Source organism: Hyla sarda, chromosome 12 (assembly GCF_029499605.1).
Source record: "Hyla sarda isolate aHylSar1 chromosome 12, aHylSar1.hap1, whole genome shotgun sequence".
In the NCBI taxonomy this organism is placed as follows: domain Eukaryota; kingdom Metazoa; phylum Chordata; class Amphibia; order Anura; family Hylidae; genus Hyla; species Hyla sarda.
Window position 1 is genome coordinate 73,485,133 of NC_079200.1, and position 21,791 is coordinate 73,506,923.

Genomic DNA, 21,791 nt, shown 5'->3' on the forward strand with positions numbered 1-21,791 from the left:
AGGTCCACAGGGCTCTCCTGCAGGGTTACCCCTAGGTTTATATGGTGTTTAATGCATTGTATATTCACTATGTACATTTATTGTATGTGTTCTACTGAGAATGTCATTATGTATAAAGTTGTACATATTGTATAAAATGTTGGTCATGTGACCTGTAATCAAATTATACACCCAGAGTTCCAAGGGCAGAGGTACCCCAGGCAACCAGCTACCTAGTATATAAGGGGCTGTAGTCTCTAGATTCACTCTCTTGAGACCTGGACCTAAAAGCAAGTACAAAGTCCTGTACCATTCAAGTTCAGCTTATCTAGGCCAAAGCCTAAGAACCTGCAGCCTCAACTAAACTGTAAGTGAAATCTACCTCTACAATTCAAGTCCACTACTGTCCCGCTAAAGTTACACCAATAGTACAGTGGCCTGCATCATTATTACAATAACTACAAGTCCAAGCAAGCCTGAGAGGTTCCTGTGTCCCTGTCACCTCTGTGGAAGTTGGCTAGTTAAGACTGTTATTTGCCTTTTCCAAGTAAAAAGTTCAAGTTGCTTCGAATCCTTGCTGTGGACTCTCATTTACTGCATGCCGTTTCTGGGTTGGTTGTCGGCAGTACCCTATACCAAAACAATCACATCCTGGCATCACAAACACTAGGGGTTAACAATATCTTGCCCCAGGGGGTTAATACCATCCGACCACACCACTTACTGCAACACCCCGTGGTCACCACAAGTGAATATAGAAAATATAATTAAAGGGGTACTCCGGTGCTTAGACATCTTATCCCCTATCCAAATGATAGGGGATAAGATGCGTGATCGCGGGAGTCCCTCTGCTGGGGACCCCCTGGGATCTTGCATGCGGCACCCCGTTTGTAATCAGTCCCCGGAGCGAGTTTGCTCCGGGTCTGATTACAGGCGACCACCGGGACGGCGGCGTGTGACGTCACGCCTCCGCCCCCGTGTGACGTCACGCTCCGCCCCTCAATGCAAGCTTACGGGAGGGGGCGTGATAGCTGTCACTCCCGCGATCAGGCATCTTATCCCCTATCCTTTGGATAGGGGAAAAGATGTGTAAGCACCGGAGAACCCCTTTAAGTGCTTGAACATTGTAAACATAGTAATCATTTTCACAGGAGCAGCAGCCATGCCTGAGGAGATCCGCAGGCAACAGGGCAGCCTTTGGTGCTGGGACACCACAGAAGAATAATCAGAAGTCTGGGAACCTTGTCCCCACCTTGATCTCTTTGTCATATTCATCATGAACAATGTTTGCAGTGTGGCAGAGGTGAGGCCACTGCCATTAGGGGATCCTGCTGCTATGAACATGTCACAGTAACAGCAGCATTGGCCATCACACTGCCCCTGCTAGCTTGTCTTCTTCCAATAGCGCACCCTGGTGCTATTGTTTCCTCAGATAAGTGAGGAGCGCACACATGTTTGTCCACATGATGTAAAATGTGATCAGACCAAGCTGCCTTTTTCCATAGCATTATGCTCCAGGTGGGTCTGATGTCTACATGCCCATTATAGACAATTTTGGTGGTGGACAGGGATCAGCTTGGGCACTCTGACTGGTCTGTGGCTACACTGCCCCATATACAGCAAGCTACAATGCCCTGTGTATGGGGCTAACATAGCCAACAGGAACTTTCTCAGCAGTTTGCTTTATGGCAGTTCTACTGTGTGATCGGTCCAGATAGACTAGCCTTCACCCCCTCACTCATCAATGAGCCTTGGGCACCCATGACTCTGTGCCCAATCTTTGGCTGTTCTGACCAGTTATCATTACAATTTTGACCTTGTCACAGTTGCTCAGATCCTTACTTTTACCTAATATTCCTGCTTCCAGCATAAACTTTAAGAACTGACTGGTCACTTGTAGTGATCTATAGAGATAGATAAGATAGATGATAGATAGATGGATAGATTATTGATGTAGGTGTTTAGGGTCTGTATTAGTTTAGGGGGTCTGTTGTGTGGTCTGTATAGATTAAGTGGGTCTGATCTGAGGCCTGTATTGGTTTAGAGGCGTCTGGTCTGGGTGTGTATTTGCCAAAAAAGGCGCAAATAAACCCTGCTTGTGCCTTTTTTGCACCTTTTGTGGACACAAAAAAAGTCTAAAGACAATGATAAAAGTCTGCCTGTCTTTTTTCTCTGCTATCTGCCTCTTTGTGTCTACCCTAAATGTTTGATTGGGTGTAGGTAGGAGATATGGCCATATTCAGCTCCTATATCCTATACCTCATCTGAGGAAATTCACAGGTTATAGAGGCGTGAAGACTTGTTCTCCAGAGGCGGATAAATCTTCTTGAGCTGGATAATCATACTAATAAGTTAGTTAAGGCCACAGTCATCACTCTTCATTGGGACATAGGTTGCGAGTTATAGGATGTGCAGAATGAGGATGCTATAAACTTGACATACAAGATGTCAGCTTGAATCAAGGCTCCCACCTTGGGAGAAGTTCTTTACTGTGCTGTGGGCCGTGCTTACCATTCTTGCTGCTCAGCTGTTCCCCTATTTAGTTCTGCATAAATGCCCAATCTCTGGGCCCGCAGGGCCTTCGCCTGTAGCTGTGTGGTTTAAGCCTTCAGGCAGATGTCTTGGTGGATTGCACATCTCATAGCAAGCGCCCCGAACAACATTGGATTTTCCACTGCTGCAAAGCCATTATGAGAGAGCAATTCTCTGTGAGAGTCTTTCAGTGCTCAGTCATTACGAGTAAAGGGCAGTGAAGCAGGGAGAAAAAGCAAGAAAAACTCACTTTGATGCCCAGAGAACACAACACCCAACGCCTGATACTCCCACCGCTAATCTGCAGATCCTGGAGCCAAACGCGCAATACTATCAATGAATATAGGAATATTACAGAGCACATGGAAATAAATTGAATATTATTAGGCTTTATGTGTCCCTTATTTTTAATAATAAACTAATTTTGTATTTTATTAGTTTTTTCATTATTGTAGTAATTTTTTGTATTTTATCACTTTGTGTTACTGTTTTTATTTACTATTATACAGTATTTCATTTGTTATCAATTGTTCTTATATTGTTATTGATTATTAATACTTATTATTATTATTATTATTAATATTCATTATTACTATTGTTGGAATAAACAAAATGTTACATTGTAAGGGCATGTTCATGCAATGGAATAAGAGTTTTGGCACATACACCCGGCCTATTCCAAACTCCAGAATCTGTGTGAATTCTGCTCCCAGACCACATCACATATAATGTATCAGAACATGTGCCGAAGTTTATATGCTATACATTTTTTAAATGTGGATTTGCAAATCTAGGCTCTCCCTAGCGTACCCCCTCAATTGGACCTACAGATGACCTGGTTACAGTCCTTCAGGTCTTATGTTCTGACCTTATTATTTCTTCTTGTTATGATGAATCCAGCTACAAGTTGATTTCGAGGTCCCACTAACTTGCGATTTCACCTCCCTTTCTAGGAAGAGGTAAAGAGAGTGACTCACCGGGTCACTGGACTGGCCGTGGACCTTTCCCCAGCCCTTTTACTTCTCCATTACTCCGAGATGTTCACAAAGGCTTGCACTCGATCGCCATTGCATTTTATTATAATTATGTCGGCACGAGTGTGCATCCCAACGCTCTGGAAACAAACTGTCCCCCCCCCCCCACCCCCCCGATCTGTCTATGGATTTCCATAAGTTAATAATAACATGCACATAAAGAATTTGCCCTTTTCACCATATGGCTCTTTTTTCAGACGTGGTTTTGGTCACTTGAATTCCAAGATTCACCCAACTGCACTTGTTTCCCTTTTGCAGCACTCCCCTTCCTCACATATTTGGGATGTCATGCTCTGGGATTCCCTATGGCTTTATTTTTGGGTCCATTCCACTCTCTTTTCTCTCTTCTCCCTGATTTCACCTAAACTCCCTTCTTTGCCACCCCTTCCCCCCTTACTTTTTTTCTCTTCTATCTTCTTACTTTTTCTTCTTTTTCCTCTTTTACCCCTCTGTGTCCTATTGAGGCACTCATTTTGCAATAAAACACGGTTAGGCCACAGGATATGATGGCAATTGTTTTCCTTTTTCAAATTTTTTTGATAGGATGGTGTATTTTTCACCTGTTATGTCTATTATTTTCCTCTTGTGTTGTTTGCATTGACTATGTACTACTGGGGGGTTCTTGATGTTTATCGTCCTATGGCTGTTCCCTTCTATTATTTAAAGCAGTTTTAGTAAATAAAATAAATTCAAGAGTGTTCCTCGGATTTCTGCTGCAGATTTTGCAGTGAATTTTTCCAATGGAACAATCTGCTATTTAAATGTGCTCTACGTCTCTTGTCACATTGTACTTGTTGTGGATTTTGGTGTGAAATGAGGAATATATTGTATGTGTATATGTGTGTATATATATATATATATATATCATCGGTAGTTGCAGTATATACATATACATATATATTGTTTTATTTACTTTTTACATTGTGTTTAAAAAGCCAAAGTTGTTGTCTTTGCAAATAAAGGAGGTTTTAAGTCCTCTCTGTGGCTCGGTTTCCAACACTTTTGGCTGATTCTTGAGGTTTCTCAATTTTCATCCACTTTTACCCACTGATACATCATAAAGCCCTCTTTACATTGACTTGGGGCGAGTTTGTCACAGTAAAGCCATACTTTATCTATTGCCCACAATCAAAATAAAAAATGTATACTGCATAATATATGTTACATTTGGTGGCCCAAAAGAGAGGCGCAGTCTGCTGTACTTTCCTATATAGCAAAAAACTATATAGACTCTTTTGGCGGCATCTGTTGGGTCGATAGGGATCTATGGCTATATTTGGCTATATTTTCAACAGGAGCTTTTCTTGGGCATATGCCACATGTGTACTCTGAATGCAATGTGAGCACAACCTAACTTGTTCCTTTCTTTCTTGTCTTGTCTGTATTTCATGTAAAAAAAAAAAAAAAAAAAAAAATTTCGGGGGATCCAAAACTGTGGAAACCACAGAGAACACCACTTGTTCAATCAATGCAAATGGTAATATTGTTTGTCTAAAACTAGTGCTACAAGGCAACGTGGGTTGCACAACAGCTAATTTTAAATTCTCGTAAGTCACATAATCAAAATATTTTTATGGTTTGCATGCAACTTGCTATTATGAGACTTTAGTACAGTTGCAATTTGGCTGTAAAAAAAAAATAGAGAAGTCAGAAGAATATAGACAAAGCCTCATGAGACTTGTAAACTTCGGATGCAAATCCATCGCTGTCATGTTATGTTGCATTTGGCAACATTACTGTTAGATATGATGTGGCATTGATCAAGGTGTGTAGCCCTAGCTGTACAGATCATACGACATGTATCAGAACATACCTACAGCCTGAACTGAAGAACATCAAATATGGAAAATGTATACTAATAGAGTATATGACAAAAAACACCAAACCAAATCCAGTATACAAAGGCCAATTAAAAATGCAAATACAATAAAAAATATTATCACCATTCATATTACTATCATAATGTTACTGACCACATCCTGTATACTAAGACCAATGTTACCAATAATACTAGTATACATGGAGGAATATCATCACCATACATAGTACCATCATACTGTTACTGACCAAATCCTGTATACTGAGACCAATCTTACCAATAATACTAGTATACAAGGAGGTATATTATCCTAATACATATTACCATCATACTATTTCTGACCACATCCTGTATACTGAGACCAATGTTACCAATAATACCAGAATACAAGGAGGAATATTATTACTATACACATTACTATACATATTACTGACCAAATCCTGTATACTGAGACCAATAATACCAGTATACAAGGGACAATAATACTGCCGCACCACAACCATGTATTACCACCATGTAATGACTATTACCACCTTACTGCTACTGAATAAAATTCTTACTACAAATACCAATGTTCTCCTTATACAGGCTCTGCAGATCATATAATTATTTATCAATTTAATATAAGTGGTTGCAATGCATTCATATCCAGTCACTCATAGACAATGTCTTTTCTGACCGGAGTTGTTCTTTTCCTCTGCTTCCCCATCTGATTAAGATTGATGATTTTAAGACTTGAAGAATTCTCCCATCTAGAACGCATCTCCACAGAATTTGCCAGGCCAACATTTTAGTCTCCTTTCTCCGGCACAATCTCCACATCTATACAAACTCATATGTATTGCCCCACACAGTAATAGTGCCCAATTGGTTTCCCCATATAATAGTTAAACTCTTCTATATCTCCATATGGTAGTTAGCCCCCCCTGTGTCCTTATATAGCAGTTAGGCCCACCTCTGTGCACCCTATATAGTAGAAAGGGCCACCTCTGTGCCCACCTCCTTGTCTTACTGCACAGTATCAGGACCATCTCGGTTCCATCTGTATAGTATTAGACCCACCTCTGTGCCCCCATGCAGTAGTAAGGCCCTTCTGTGCTCCCATGAAGTATTAGGTCCTCTTTGGCCTCAAATAGTAGTTAGGCACACCTCTGGCACCCATATAGTATAAAGCTCAACCCTGACCCTAATATAGTATTATATCAATGTCTGTGCCACCACATAGTATTACCACAACTGATGTGCCCAAAGGGCACTATTACCTTTATTGTCCCCTATCCACTAAAACATAACTTTTATTGTTTGCTAAAATTACATAATGTGGATACAAATGGATACAAAAGTTTAAAATCACAGCAACAGTATTAAAGGGGTATCCCTGGCAAAAACTGGAGACGCAGCTCTGGCAAAGAATGCGGGTGCTGCAAGGAGATCGCGGGGGTCCCAGCAGCGGGGCCCCCCCGCGATCAGACACCTTATACCCTATCCTTTGGATAGGGGATAAAATGTTTTTCCTTTATAATATTTTATTATTGTTATTTTCAAGATACAATTATCGCACATATACATAAATAAAACTCAAAACAACCAAACCTCTACTTAACAACATCCTACAATCTCTCCCTCTCTCTCACCCCTCTCACCTAACCATCCTTCCGCCTCCCTTTTCCACTCACACCCAGAGTTCACCCCTAATATTTAGGGAGGTTCACACCAACTTATTTAATTGGGTTTCAAAAATTTCCCAGATCTCCTGCCATTTGTCTTTTGACTTATCCTTTACAATCCTATTTAATCTTAATTTCTCCATAATACATATTTGTTTCAATGTTCTAACAATGGAAATTATATTTGGAAGAGTTTGGCTATTCCAACAACTGGCTATTGCCTCCCTTGTTGTAACCAGTACATGGAAGGCTATCACTGAATATTTCGGTTGAAGGTGATTCAAACCCAATGATAATAACGCCATTCCTGGCCCCCAGATAATATCCATAGTTTCACCCCACAATAGCTTCAGTAATTCATATATCTCGTCCCAAAACCTTTTTATATGTGGGCAATCCCACCAAATATGTTTTAATGTACCCACCCCCAGCTTACACCGCCAACAAACCGAAGAGTTCTTTATATTGAATTTAGCCATTTTAACCGGGGTCAGGTACCACCTATATAGTAACTTGCGTGATGACTCCAAATGGGAGAGACAATGTGAAAACTTGACTGGGATAGTAAAGATACCCGACCATGTTTCTTCAGAGATAGAAAACCCTAGGTCAATTTCCCATTTGACCTGAAAATTCATTATTTTGGGCTCTGTTTGTTGTAAAGCTTTATATGATCTAGATATCCCACCTCTACCCCCCTTATTATTAAAGGGGATAAAATGTTTTTGCCCAGAATACCCCTTTAATATAGAGCCAATGAATATCATCTAGTGGAGCAAGCACATCTTAGAGAGATTATTAAGTAGTGTACATAAACAGTAATGCTCATACATCAGTAGTGTGCACGGCCACTGTACCTCCACTAAATCTGCAAAATTTAAATATATGTAAACACTGGGGCTGCTAACTAAAACCTTAATGGCCACTACTTCCTACATGTTTCACCACTGCAATATGGCTTTATCAAGGAAGAACATTAGCAGATTTGCGTTGACCACATAGTATTAGGCCCCTTCTGTGCCCCAACATGGTATATAGGCCCACCTCTGTCCTTCCATATAATATTATCCCACCTCTGTGCCCCAATGTAGCATAAAGCCCAACTCTGGTCCCCATATAATATAAGGCCCTTTCTGTGCTCCAATATAGCCCTTTTGGTCCCCAAATAGTAGTTAGGGCTAACTCTGTCCCCCCCCATATGGTAGTTAAGCCCATCTCTGGCCCTATATAATAGTTGGGCCCACCTCTGGACCTCACCTATAATAGTTGGGCCCACCTCTGGCCCCATAAACTGTAGTAGTTAGGCCCAACTCTGGTCCCCATATAGTATTAGACACACCTCTGTGCCCCCACATAGTTTTAGACCCCCTCTGTGCCCCGATATAGTATACAGGCCCACCTCTGTGAGGTATTAGGCACACCTCGGGCACAGATATGTAGTATTAGGCCCTCCTCACGTACTTCCACCCATCACCTGATAGTCACTCCCTTTATTAAAATTAAGTTCATGCCCATCTGACTGATTCCCTAAATTGTCAGACAAATTATAAAGGCATATCAAGAAACTGTAAAAAAAAAAAAAAAATGTAAAAAAAGATGCGCGATCAGGGCACCGTGAGCCATTTCATTATAACACAGTCTCCTTTTTGGGGAGTTTGTCACAAGTCCTCTTTTAAGGCACACACATAGTTGAAACCTGCCCTCGCTCGGCGATAGGAAATAATGTGTCCTGGATTCCCAAGAGTGCCCCGCTTTGCCCTGCAGGCCACAGAGCCTTGGACTTATTGGCCCTCATTTACTACTGCAAACCCGAGTTTTGTCGGGTTCTGCACCAGATTCTGGCACATTGCGCCAGAATTTGTGCCAGAATTGAAAAAACCCGACTAACTCTCCATTTTACTTTAAAAAAGGGGGCGTGGCCGATGTGAAAAGGGGGCATGGTCTCTGAAAAGGGGCGTGTTCCTGACATTTTCACAAAAAAACAACATATTTACTAAGGTTTCCACATAAAATGTGGTGGATTTGAGCTGAGGAAAACCCTACAGATCAGAACATGTGTAAAAAAAGCAAAATGTAGGGAAAGTGGAAAATGTAGGGAAACCTTAGTAAATACCGTGGGGAAAAAATTGTAGGGAATTAAAACCCACAAAGAAACTTACACTCCACTCTTAGTAAACCAGGGCCATTTTGTCCATTCTTAGAGGGGCAGCTCATTAATATGGAATCCAAAGGAACAGGTAGAAAAATTCAGTGTAGCTCCATAGATGTCTGGAGAATGTATGGAGCTGTAATATAGTTATATGCATGAGCCTTAAAGGGATTATCCAGGTTCAGAAAAATAAAGAGGCTTTCTTTCAGAAACAGCGCCACTCTTGTCTTCAGTTTGTGTGCTATTGCAACTCAGTTACATTGAAGTGAATAAAGCCACGTTGTAATACCATACATAGCCAGAGGACAGGAGTGGCACTGTTTTTGTAATAACGCAGCTATCTTCTTTTTTTTTTTTTGTCCAATGCAGGAAATAGCACCACATTAGCATCTAATAAACATGGCGGAAACATGAATTTTTAACAGCTGAATGTACCTTTACTTACCCAGAATTAATTTCTTAGAAAGCAGAAAGGTTAAAATACCAAAATAAAATAATCCTCCGGGCCAATAAACTGTTGACTCATATTCCTTAAAATCTCTGATTTGTTGTTATTGAGTCACTAAATGCATAGCAGCGCCATCTCTTCCTCTTCGAGGGTCGTCCATGAACCCTCTGCAGATATAAGGGGGTTTTAGCAGAGTGAGTATTTGGCTCCCCATGACAATGGATGACCTAATTTCTGCTCAGCAACGTTCATGAAACTGACTTGATGCAGAGACATCTGCTTGGACGTCCATCTTGATTATTATTTCCCAGGATAATGGAGGTTATAGCCAGGGGGCTGCAAACAGAAATAAGGATATTTCGGCAGGTATGGGGTTATTATATAATATGATACCTGGAATGTAATATTTGGGATAGTGCTGCAAACCTGCTATTACACAAGCAAGTAATCTAATAGTACAATATAGCAGTACAGACAGTATGATATAGAACAATATAACAATGCAATACAATACAATGCAACAACATATTATAGTACAATATAACAATACAGACAGTATAATATAGAACAATATAACAATGCAATACAATACAATGCAACAACATGTTATAGTACAATATAACAATACAGACAGTATAATATAGAACAATATAACAATGCAATACAATACAATGCAACAACATATTATAGTACAATATAACAATACAGACAGTATAATATAGAACAATATAACAATGCAATACAATACAATGCAACAACATATTATAGTACAATATAACAATACAGACAGTATGATATAGAACAATATAACAATGCAATACAATACAATGCAACAACATGTTATAGTACAATATAACAATACAGACAGTATAATATAGAACAATATAACAATGCAATACAATACAATGCAACAACATATTATAGTACAATATAACAATACAGACAGTATGATATAGAACAATAGAACAATGCAATAAAATACAATGCAAAAACATATAGTACAATATAACAATACAGACAGTATAATATAGAACAATATAACAATGCAATAAAATACAATGCAACAACATATTATAGTACAACAATATAGTATTTTATAGAACAATCTAACAATACAATACAGTACAATGCAACAATATTATATAGTACAATATAACAATATAGTATAGTATAGAACAATCTAACAATACAATACAATGCAACAACATATTATAGTACAATATAACAATGCAGACAGTATAATATAGAACAATATAACAATGCAATAAAATACAATGCAACAACATATTATAGTACAATATAACAATACAGACAGTATAATATAGAACAATATAACAATGCAATACAATACAATGCAACAACATATTATAGTACAATATAACAATACAGACAGTATAATATAGAACAATATAACAATGCAATAAAATACAGTGCAAAAACATATTATAGTACAATATAACAATATAATATTTTATAGAACAATCTAACAATACAATACAGTACAATGCAACAATATTATATAGTACAATATAACAATATAGTATATTATAGAACAATCTAACAATACAATGCAACAACATATTATAGTACAATATAACAATACAGACAGTATAATATAGAACAATATAACAATGCAATAAAATACAATGCAACAACATATTATCATACAATATAACAATATAGTATTTTATAGAACAATCTAACAATACAATACAGTACAATGCGACAACATATTATTGCACAATGTGGCAACATGGTACAAGATAAGATAATATGGTATAGAATAATACGGCCACATTCTGATATGAGAAGTCACTAATAGAACAGAGATGTGTTGATGCCATGATGTGTTGGAAAAGTTTTCAGACCCCTTCACTGTTTTCACATTTTCATATGTAGCTGCCTTGTGCTAACATAAAGAAAAATCAAGTTTTCTCCTATTATTCTGCCCTCAATACCCCATAAAGGCAAAGTGAAAACAAAGTACAGTGACCCCCTCGACCTACGATGGCCCCTCTCAGAGGCCATCGCATGTTGAAAGCAGCATCAACATACGATGCTTTTGTATGTCGGGGCCATTGCATAAACGGCTATCTGGCAGCGCTGACTGCTTCAGCTGCCACCGGATAGCCGTTTACGGTGCCCTGTGCCCTTTGCTGACGATCACTTACCTGTCCTCTTTGGGATCCTCTGCATCGTCGGCGCTCTCCATCGACGTCATCACACCGTTGCGCACGGCGTCCCATCATCCAATAGGAGCGGCGTGCGTAGCGACGTGATGGCGGCAACGGAGAGCGAGGATGCCGGGGAAGAAGAAGCCTTACCGAAGCGTTGGGGACACCTCGGGGACGCGGCGACAGCAATGGACGGCGACATCCCGGGCAGCGGTGACAAGCCGTGACGGTCCGGAGCGGCGGGGACAGGTGAGTACAACTTTCTTTAACAGTGGTCTACAACCTGTGGACCTACAGATGTTGTAAAACTACAACACCCAGCATGCCCGGACAGCCGTTGGCTGTCCGGGCATGCTGGGTGTTGTAGTTTTGCAACATCAGGAGGTCCGCAGGTTGTAGACCACTGTCCTATACTTTACATTGCATGGATCCCTCAACATGCGATGGTTTCAACAAACGATGGTCCGTTTGGAACGGATTACCATCGTATGTTGAGGGACCACTGTACTTTGGCAGAGATGTTTGATGGGCCACTCAAGGACATTCTCAGGGTTGTCCCCAAGCCACTTCTGTGTTGTCTTGGCTGTGTGTTTTAGGTCATTGTCTTCTTGGGAGGTACATTTTTTGGCCCAGTCTGAGGTCTAGAGCACTCTGGATCAGGTTTTTATTAAGAATATCTCTTTGCTCCATTCAGCTTCCCCTCAACCCTGACCAGTCTCCCTGTCCCAGCTGCTAAAAAACATTCCCACAAAATGATACTGCCACCACCATTCTTCACTATAGGGATGATATCAGGCAAGTGATGAGTAGAGCCTTGTTTTCTCCAGTTTCGACGATTAGGGTATGTTCACACAGTGGAATTATTTGTGCAAAATTCTGCCGAAATATTCCACACTAACATTCCACTGCAGCAAAGTTCAATTGATTTTAATGGGATTCTGTTGCACTGTTTACATGGGGGAATTCCGTGGCAGATATCCCGATTCTAGTGTCTGCAAAAAGAGTAGCCTTGAATAGACTTTTGTTATGAGAGGGCACTGTGGATGACACTGTTATGAGAGGGTGCTGTGGATGGCACTTTTATGAGAGGGCTTTGTGGATGGCACTGTTATGAGAGAGCACTGTGGATAGTACTGTTATGAGAGAGCACTGTGGATGGTACTGTTGTAGAACACTGTGGATGGTACTGTTATAAGAGGGCAATGTGGATGGTGCTGTTATAGAACACAGTGGATGGCACTGTTATGAGATTACACCATGGATGGTACTGTTATGAGAGAGCACTCTGGATGGTACTGTTATGAGAGGACGCTGTGGATGGTACTGTTATAAGAGGGCACTGTGGATGGTACTGTTGTAGAACACAGTGGATGGCACTGTTATGAGAAGGCACTGTGGATGATACTGTTGTAGAACACTCTGGATGGCACTGTCATGAGGGCACTGTGGATGGTACTGTTATGAGAGAGCATTGTGAATGGTACTGTTATAAGAAGGCACTGTGGAGGGTACTGTTGTATTGTAGAACACAGTGGATGACACTGTTATGAGAGAGCACTGTGGATGATACTGTTGTAGAACACTGTGCATGGCACTGTTATGAGAGGGCACTGTGGATGGTACTATTATGAGAGGGCACTGTGGATGGTACTGTTGTAGAATACAGTGGATAGCACTGTTATGAGAGAGCACTGTGGATGGTAGTGTTGTAGAACACAGTGGATGGCACTGTTAAAAGCTGACATCATGGATGGTACTGTTATGAGAGAGCACTGTGGATGGTACTGTTGTAGAACATTGTGTATGGCACTGTTATGAGAGGGCACTGTGAATGGTACTGTTGTAGAACACTGTGGATGGCTCTGTTATAAGAGGGCACTGTGGATGGTACTGTTGTAGAACACAGTGGATGGCACTGTTATGAGATGACACAGTGGATGGTACTGTTATGAGAGGGCACTGTGGATGGTACTGTTGTAGAACATTGTGTATGGCACTTTTATGAGAGGGCACTGTGAATGGTACTGTTGTAGAACACTGTGGATGGCTCTGTTATAAGAGAGCACTGTGGATGGTACTGTTGTAGAACATTGTGTATGGCACTGTTATGAGATGACACCGTGGATGGTACTGTTATGAGAGGGCACTGTGGATGGTACTGTTGTCGAACACTGTCTACGGCACTGATATGAGAGGGCATTGTGGATGGTACTTTTATAAGAGGGCACTGTGGATGCTACTGTTATGAGAGGGCACTGTGGAAGGTACTGTAGTATAACACTGTGGATGATAGGTTGTAGAACACTGTGGATGGTACTGTTATAAGAGGGCACTGTGGATGGTACTGTTATAAGAGGGCACTGTGGATGGTACTGTTATAAGAGGGCACTGTGGATGGTACTGTAATAAGAAGGCACTGTGGATGGTACTGTAATAAGAGGGCACTGTGGATGGTACTGTAATAAGAGGGCACTGTGGATGGCACTGTTATGAGAGGGCACTGTGGAAGGTACTGTTATGAGAAAGCACTGTGGATAGAATTGTTATGAGGGAACCTTGCAGAGGTCCTACTGAAGCAGCTGGGGGCACACTATCATACAATACACACCTACACTATCGCAGAACCTCTTTCACCTCTGTAACCGCTAGACCACATACAACTTCTATGTATACCTGGCATTATAACCCAGTAACATTACTGAATCGGGGGAAATGGAGGGGGTTTGATGATGATCTAGAGAGGAAGACGGGGGATGTGCAAGCAGCTAATTAACAGATTCACATGAATACATTGTACCAAGCAGTAAAGAACTCAGAACTTTCCAGACGCTGAATAAATTGTCTATTCTGGAAAGTGACTCGCAGCAAGGAATCGTGTTTGTAGTTAAAAAGCTCAAATGATTCGATAACTTGTTTTCGGGCAAGAAATCCAGAAACAGAGAACGACCGGATGATGGAACAGCAGAATATAGAGTTAGGAGCAGGGGAGAAATTCAGTGGATCAGAGTATGATTTATTAATTTATTATTAGTAGTAGTTGTAGTAGTATTTTATTACGTTGTTTGTTTGTTTATTTATTTATTAATTCATTCATGTTTAAATACATTTTTGTTTTATTATGTCTTCTTGCTGTTTTTTCCCCAAAACTTATTTCATTATATTTTTTATTTTATTTTTTTATTTCAGTTTCTGCTCAACTTATTGTTTGTTTATTAATTACTGCTGTAATAAATGTCTTTTCATATCATTATATATTTTCTTTTTTTATTATTCTTACTAATTTACTGTTATTTTATACACTTTTTTACTTATGTATTTCTTATTCTTATTCTATTTAGTTTGCATTTATGAATTATAATTTTTAATTTTCATCAACGCATATGGTTGAATTCTTTTCACAATGATAATTTCTAATAGTGATTAATAAATTAATTTGCATTTCATTTAAATGTTTCCCCTTCCTTAGTGAATTCATTAGGGATGGATGGTTTCTTATTCCGAAGCTGTATGAGAAATCTTCAATATCCCTAACCCCCCTCCAACGTGTATATAAGTGAATCTCTAAGAACAGCCTTTTCAATGGGAAGCTGGCACCTGGGAACCGTGGCGTGGTCAGTCCCACAGCGGGGGTGGAAGGGGGGGCACTTTCTTTAGGCTGATGACATATGGCTGTTTGTTTTGCATAAGAGAAAAATCAACACAGGGGTGAATTCATTGCTGACGTGAACCAGTTCTCACTTTTATTAGCAGCAGATTAGAAGAAATTGACTTAATAATCATTATATCCTCTTTTGTTTTAGTTTTTTACCTTTTTTAATAATACTTTTTTAACTTTGACTTCTTTTGAATTTTTTTATTTTTTTTTATTTTGCTTCTAGTCCTCAATGCACTTTGGAGCAACTTTTAAACTATTGGAAGTTCAAAAACCATAAACCAATGCACACATATATACCGTATTTATCGGGGTATACCACGCACCGGCCTATAACACGCACCCTCATTTTACCAAGGATATTTGGGGAAAAAAAGTTTTTTACCCAAATATCCTTGGTAAAATGAGGGTGCGTGTGTGCATGTGTATATCCCGATACACTGTTTCTGACCCCGCAGAAGCCCCCAGGAAAGGCAGGGGGAGAGAGGCCGTTCGCTGCCCGCTTCTCTCCCCTTGCCTTTCCTGAGGTGTAGAGCCCTGCTGCCGCCGCTTCTCTCCCTCTGGCTATCGGCGCCGCTGCCCCATTGCCTCCCCCATCCCCGGTTTTATAATTACCTGTTGCCGGGGTCGGGTCCCCGCTGCTTCTGGCTCTGGTGTGGCGTCTCCTGCGTTGTTGCTATGCGCTGCGAGGCGCAATGACCAGTGACGTCTTCAACGCGATGTCACTCATCATTGCGTAGCGCAGCGCATAGCAACAACGCAGGAGACGCCACACTAGAGCCAGAAGCAGCGGGGACCCGACCCCGGCAACAGGTAATTATAAAACCGGGGATGGGGGAGGCAATGGGGCAGCGGCGCCGGCAATGGGGCAGCGGCGCCGATAGTCAGGGGGAGAGAAGTGGCGGCAGCAGGGCTCTAGACCCCAGGAAAGGCAGGGGGAGAGAAGCGGGCAGCGACGGCCTCTCTCCCCCTGCCTTTCCTGGGGGCTTCTGCGGGGTCAGAAAAGCCAGGGATGGGGGAGGCAATGAGGCAGCGGCGCCTCAGTCTCTGGACCCCAGTATAGGCAGGGGCAGAGAATCGGGCAGTGACGGCAGGTCTCTGGACCTGCAAAAGCCGCTGCAGTTCATTGATTTAAAGCGCCCGCTTTAAATCATTGAACTACAGCCGCTTATCGGCGTATAACACGCAGATAGACTTTAGGCAAAAAAATTTAGCCTAAAAAATACGCCGATAAATACAGTACATATCTATAGATGGAAACAGTGCCACCTTTTTCTATTCATAGTTAGTATGGTTGAATAAAAGACCCATCTATCTAGGACTTCAGGTTGTCTTCAGTATGACAGCTCAGCTGCATTTACCTGAATAGAGCTGAACTGAAATACCACACATTTCCAGAAGACAAAAGTGGCGCTGTTTTTGGAATTCTGATCTCCCCTCACTGGCATCACTGATGTATAGGCTCCCCTGTGACAACCTGACACCCAATTTGGCCGCTCTTATGGCTCCCACAAGAGATGATGGAGATCTGGATGAAGCAGCTTGATCCCCGCTCTGCTGCTACATGTGCTCCTTAAATCAGTCAGGAGCCATGAATGTCACTGGCGGGCAGTGTGTATGCCAGTTGTCATCTGTATGTCATTTCTTCCAATACACGTACAGAAGTTACATTGCATGGCATCTGCCAATTCAGTCCTGGTCCAAGAGGAACCAACTTGGCCCGTGTTGTCTATTTCGAAATAAAGAACAGTCTTTCCCCCATCTGTTCATTGGTGTGATGTCCAAATATTGGCTCTGCGGTCCTGCACACACACATGTATCCTCCGTGCTATTTATTCTTACTGTATTACTCCAGCCAGAATTGGAAAAGTTAAAATATTTTTTTAAAATACATATTCCATTCAGCCATGTACTAGTTTCACCCAATTCTGGAAACGGTGGATGACAACAGTAGGGTCTGTACAAGGATTGTCACCCAGGCAAGTTCTGAATAGCAAAAATTATTCATTATATAGGGAAATCTGATCGGACACTATGGCTGTCACTGTTATTATGGGGGCACTAAGGCAATCACGGCTTTTAGGGACTCTGTAGATGTCACTGTTATGGGGGTCCTGTAGGTATCATTGGCACTGGACATATCACTGTTATGGGGGTCCTGTAGCTGTCATTGTTATAGAGCACTGGGCATATCACTGTTATGGGGTCCTGTAACTGTCATTGTTATGAGGCACTGGGCATATCACTGTTATGGGGGTCCTGTAGCTGTCATTGTAAGAGAACACTGGGCATATCACTGTTATGGGGCCCTGTAGCTGTCATTGTTATAGAGCATTGGGCATATCACTGTTATGGGGGTCCTGTAACTGTCATTGTTATGAGGCACTGGGCATATCACTGTTATGGGGTCCTGTAACTGTCTTTGTTATAGAGCACTGGGAATTTCACTGTTATGGGGGTCCTGTAGCTGTCATTGTAAGAGAACACTGGGCATATCACTGTTATGGGGTCCTGTATCTGTCATTGTTATAGAGCACTGGGCATATCACTGTTATGGGGTCCTGTATCTGTCATTGTTATAGAGCACTGGGCATATCATTGTTATGGGGGTCCTGTATCTGTCATTGTTATAGAGCACTGGGCATATCACTGTTATGGGGTCCTGTAGCTGTCATTGTTATGAGGCACTGGGCATATCATTGTTATGGGGTCCTGTAACTGTCATTGTTATGAGGCATTGGGCATATCACTGTTATGGGGTCCTGTAACTGTCATTGTTATAGAGCACTGGGCATATCACTGTTATGAGGTCCTGTAACTGTCATTGTTATAGAACACTGGGCATATCACTGTTATGGGGGACCTGTAGCTGTCATTGTTATGAGGCACTGGGCATATCACTGTTATGGGGGTCCTGTAGCTGTCATTGTTATGAGGCATTGGGCATATCACTGTTATGGGGGTCCTGTAGCTGTCATTGTTATGAGGCATTGGGCATATCACTGTTATGGGGGTCCTGTAGCTGTCATTGTTATGAGGCATTGGGCATATCACTGTTATGGGGGTCCTGTTACTGTCATTGTTATGAGGCATTGGGCATATCACTGTTATGGGGGTCCTGTAGCTGTCATTGTTATGAGGCATTGGGCATATCACTGTTATGGGGTCCTGTAACTGTCATTGTTATGAGGCACTGGGCATATGATTGTTATGGGGACTCAGGTTCTGTCACTGTTATGAGAGTATTGTGTAAGTCACTCTTATGGGGGCACTGTGGCTGTCACTGTAATTTGCATAATTATATATGCGTCACATCACAGGATACACATATGTGGGGGGGAAATTTTGTCCTATTCTGACCCCTATAACTTTTTTTTATTTCTCCTTATACGGGCCTGTATGAGGGCTCATATTTTCACCCCGATCTGCAGTTTTTAACAGTACCATTTTTTGATGTGACTTTTTGATCACTTTTTTAATAAAATTTGTGTGTTGCAGTTAGTTACTAACTACAACTCTCAGCATGCCCTGATACAGCCTGTGGCTCAGCAGCTGCCCCAAACGTAAACTGCAACTCCCAGCATGTTGGACTATATAGTAGTATATAGTATAGGTCAGGGTTTCCCAACCAGGGTTGGCTCCAGCTGTTGCAAAACTACAACTCCCAGCATGCCCGGACAGCCGTTGGCTGTCCGGGCATGCTGGGAGTTATAGTTTTGCAACAGCAGGAGGCGCTCTGGTTGGGAAACACTGGTATAGTATATGATGGAACATTCCGGAGTTGGAGGATTGGTTGGATTGCATCGCCGGTATTTTTTTATGTAAAAATACTCGCAGGGCGGCTAAAATACCAGGTGGCGACCCTAGGTGTCTACGTGTTTCAGGGTGCACCTCCTGTGGTGCGCCTCGGGGTGTGAAGGTGAGGTGGATGGAGAAAATGTTGTAGCCCAGGGGCAGATGGTATTAACCCCTAAATGTTCGTGATGCAAGGCCTATGCAAGGTAGCTCTGCCAGTCCTATTCAGGCAGGAAAAATAAGAGTCCAAGGCCAGGTTAGGGTTAACGGTAGCTTTACTGAGGTAGACAGATGGTATAGTCTTTACAGCTAGGCCAGGATCCCAGAGAGGTGACCAGTAACACAGGGGACCTCTCAGCTTGCTGGGACTTGCAGTGACTTGACAGACTTTAGGACAGCCACGCTGACTATAATAGACTTGACTTGACTGAGGATAATGACAGCAGACAGAGATGACTTAACTTAATTTAGGCTTGAGGCCTCCAGATGTGCTGTACTCCAGAGTACCTCCCCCTCTTATAAAGGGGGGCTGAGCAAAGAGCCAATAGGTCAAGCTGCAGGTCACCTGGTTAGTTGGTGCTCTCTGGGTAACAAACATGTGAAGTGAACATGTGACCACATTATCATGTGACTAATGTAAAGGTCCTCAAAGGTCCTTTATACATAATACACATAACACTATGGGGGAGATGCTGCAGGAGAGCCCCTAGGACACAGAGGGACTCAACCTGACAGGGCCTAAGTACTGTACGGGACTATATCCCGTACTGGGACATCACACTCCCATCAGCTGTTGGCAGTTTACCCGGCTTCTCTGTCTCTCATCTTCTGATTCTGCATATGGCACTTTACTGCAGACACAAAACAGAACATTGATCGAATGTGCCATGTCCTCTGCATCCTCCACAGTCATCTCCGAGAAACAAATATGTTCATCCCCACGATAAACATATGACACAACAAATGGTTCCTGAAATGAGGAAAAGTAACCCCTTCACTGCCCAACAGAAATGCTAAGAAATTTCTTCATTTATCAGGACACCTCCAGAGCTGCATTACAAATTCTGCTTGTTTCCTATTACCTGAGGGTGGTGCAGTATAAAAACCTGTTTAAGCTTATGCACATTTCTTATGCTCCAATCGTGCGTAGCGACGTGATGGCGGCGACGGAGAGCGCAGATGCCGGGGAAGCAGAGGCCTTGCCGGAGCGTCGGGGAGACCTCTGGCATGCGGCAACAGCGATGGACGGCGACATCCCGGGGAGCGGTGACGAGCGGTGACGGTCCGGAGCGGCAGTGACACGTGAGTACAACTTCCTCTAACAGTGGTCTGGAGGTCCGCAGGTTGTAGACCACTGTCCTATACTTTACATTGCACGGATCCCTCAACATGCGATGGTTTCAACAAACGATGGTCCGTTTGGAACGGATTACCATCGTATGTTGAGGGACCACTGTAGGTTTTTCTGTAAAACAGTCTATCAGGGTTTCTGGCGACCAGATTACACCATCAAACAAAAAGCTGAATTTGGGATAGATTGTATGTACGGGGATAAACACTGACTGTTCTGCTCATCCTCACAGTCCTTCTGCACAGGGGAGACTGTGTGTCACATTCCACCTATAATTTACATTTCTCTGCAGGTTTCCACTTGTGGATATTTTTTATTAATAATTTTTGATGACGGATCAGGAACCAAATGCATAAACAAAAAAACTATAAAAAGCATAATAGTCATAAAATCTGCAGCTGTTCATCTCCTACGGTGACTATCCACTCCTTTATGTATATTATACTCCCAGCTGTTCTCACAGTTATACAGGATAAGAGCTGCCGTAATGCCTTGCTTGTTCAGTGTCTGCACAGAGATTGCACTGGTGAGTTGTATTCTGGGAAGTGTTGTCTTTATAACAAAAACTGTACAGTCACCTGAAAAACGATCTGAACCCCCCCCCCCCCCCCCCCCCCCCTTGCATTTTAGGCAGCTCTTGGAGTGTCTTATAATGAGCTTGCTGACTGTTTCCAACAGGTAAATTAGCTCTGTCAGTCTGCAACCATCTCCCCAACAGAACAAAAAAATTGTATTAGAGAAATTCATATTTTATCACTGGTTTTAAAAGGAGTACTTCAGTGCAAAAAGATCGCGGTGGGTCTATGGGGTACATGGAGGGGGCGTGTCGACCACCGCGTCATGCGGGGACAGAACGCCCCCCTTTCCAGCATACTGCCACGGCCCCATCCAGGAGATCCCGGGGGGCCCCCCCGCAATCTATAACTTATTCCCTATCCTTTGGAGGGGATAAGTTATATTGCACTACAGATCTCCTTTAATATATCTCAATTAAATAGAAATTGAGAAGTTACAAAATATCATTGTCACCCCAACAGTTAGTATTAGAGATGAGCGAACTTACAGTAAATTCAATTCGCCACAAACTTCTCGGCTCGGCAGTTGATGACTTTTCCTGCATAAATTAGTTCAGCTTTCAGGTGCTCCGATGGGCTGGAAAAGGTGGATACAGTCCTAGGAGACTCTTTCCTA

At 42.0% G+C, this 21,791-nt stretch overlaps 1 long non-coding RNA gene across 1 annotated transcript in view; it reads left to right on the forward strand.

The window, feature by feature from the left end:
- The first annotated feature begins 203 nt into the window (after positions 1-203).
- Positions 204-21,791, forward strand: part of LOC130296322 (uncharacterized) — a 60,568-nt gene continuing 38,980 nt past the window's right edge. Inside the window, exon 1 of the long non-coding RNA XR_008849172.1 lies at positions 204-346. This is a non-coding gene — a long non-coding RNA (uncharacterized LOC130296322). The remainder of the gene's footprint in view (positions 347-21,791) is intronic.